Genomic DNA, 2,500 nt, shown 5'->3' on the forward strand with positions numbered 1-2,500 from the left:
ATGACCGAAGCTTCCACACCAACCTGCTCATCAGGAGGGTTGGGGTTGGGGTTAGGGTTCGGGTTCTACCTGCTGATCCAACAGACAGACAGAAACACACAGTACCTGTACCTGCAGGGATCCAGGGGTTGCTGGCTGGTCTGTCCTGGGTGTCTCCCTGCTCCCAGTCGAAGTCGTCATCTTTGGACTGGACCAGAAAGCAGTCTGGACCCTGACCAGACAGACAGGCTGTAAGACAGACAGACAGACAGACAGGTGGTCAGTTACTGTGCTCATGTTTCAGCTTTCAGAGAAGACAGAACAGACATGAGGAGAACATGAAGTCTGAGAGCAGCAGTTTAACAGGTTTAATACATGAAAACAACAAACAGGGAAAGAGCAGAGCAGCAGATGGACAGTCAACAGTTATAATTCACTCAGTAATGATATTTATATGACAGAGTGAACAGTGTGAGCTCAGAGTCATGTAATCACAGCAGCGCTGGTTAGAATCCACACACAAACATTTCCTCTCTGATACCGTAGAAATAAAACCATAAAGAGCCAAAATAGCCTGAACCACACAGAGCGATGGAGACATGATGGAGACACGATGGAGACATGATGGAGACACGATGGAGACACGATGGAGACACGATGGAGATACGATGGAGACATGATGGAGACATGATGGAGACACGATGGAGACACGATGGAGATACGATGGAGACATGATGGAGACATGATGGAGATACGATGGAGACATGATGGAGACATGATGGAGACACGATGGAGACACGATGGAGATACGATGGAGACACGATGGGCACATGATGGAGACACGATGGAGACACGATGGAGATACGATGGAGATACGATGGAGACACGATGGAGACATGATGGGCACATGATGGAGACACGATGGAGACACGATGGAGACATGATGAAGACACGATGGGGATACGATGGAGATACGATGGAGACACGATGGAGACATGATGGGCACATGATGGAGACACGATGGAGACACGATGGAGATACGATGGAGATACGATGGAGACACGATGGAGACATGATGGAGATACGATGGAGACATGATGGAGACACGATGGAGATACGATGGAGATACGATGGAGATACGATGGAGACACGATGGAGATACGATGGAGACATGATGGAGACACGATGGAGACATGATGGAGACATGATGGAGACACGATGGAGACATGATGGAGACACGATGGAGATACGATGGAGACATGATGGAGATACGATGGAGATACGATGGAGAGACGATGGAGACATGATGGAGACATGATGGAGACATGATGGAGACACGATGGAGACATGATGGAGACATGATGGAGACACGATGGAGACATGATGGAGACATGATGGAGATACGATGGAGATACGATGGAGAGACGATGGAGACACGATGGAGACACGATGGAGACATGATGGAGACATGATGGAGACACGATGGAGACATGATGGAGACATGATGGAGACATGATGGAGATACGATGGAGATACGATGGAGAGACGATGGAGACACGATGGAGACACGATGGAGACATGATGGAGACATGATGGAGACACGATGGAGATACGATGGAGACATGATGGAGACATGATGGAGACACGATGGAGACATGATGGAGATACGATGGAGACACGATGGAGATACGATGGAGATACGATGGAGACACGATGGAGACACGATGGAGACACGATGGAGATACGATGGGGACATGATGGAGATATGATGGAGACATGATGGAGATACGATGGAGATACGATGGAGACATGATGGAGACACGATGGAGACATGATGGAGACACGATGGAGACACGATGGAGACATGATGGAGACACGATGGAGACATGATGGAGACATGATGGAGACACGATGGAGACATGATGGAGATACGATGGAGACACGATGGAGATACGATGGAGACATGATGGAGACATGATGGAGATACGATGGAGACACGATGGAGACACGATGGAGACACGATGGAGACACGATGGAGATACGATGGGGACACGATGGAGATACGATGGAGACATGATGGAGACACGATGGAGACACGATGGAGACACGATGGAGACACGATGGAGACATGATGGAGATACGATGGAGACACGATGGAGACACGATGGAGACACGATGGAGACATGATGGAGACACGATGGAGACACGATGGAGATACGATGGAGATATGATGGAGATACGATGGAGACATGATGGAGATACGATGGAGACATGATGGAGACATGATGGAGACACGATGGAGACATGATGGAAATACGATGGAGACATGATGGAGACACGATGGAGATACGATGGAGACATGATGGAGACATGATGGAGACACGATGGAGACACGATGGAGACACGATGGAGATACGATGGAGACACGATGGAGACACGATGGAGACATGATGGAGATACGATGGAGACATGATGGAGATACGATGGAGACATGATGGAGATACGATGGAGACACGATGGA

The 2,500-nt window shown here is 48.8% G+C and overlaps 1 pseudogene; it reads right to left on the reverse strand.

Moving 5' to 3' along the window:
- LOC128354678 (receptor-type tyrosine-protein phosphatase mu-like) overlaps positions 1-2,500 on the reverse strand; it is a 50,071-nt pseudogene that overhangs the window by 42,185 nt on the left and 5,386 nt on the right.

The sequence above is a fragment of the Scomber japonicus genome, unplaced genomic scaffold (assembly GCF_027409825.1).
Source record: "Scomber japonicus isolate fScoJap1 unplaced genomic scaffold, fScoJap1.pri scaffold_388, whole genome shotgun sequence".
NCBI classification, from domain to species: domain Eukaryota; kingdom Metazoa; phylum Chordata; class Actinopteri; order Scombriformes; family Scombridae; genus Scomber; species Scomber japonicus.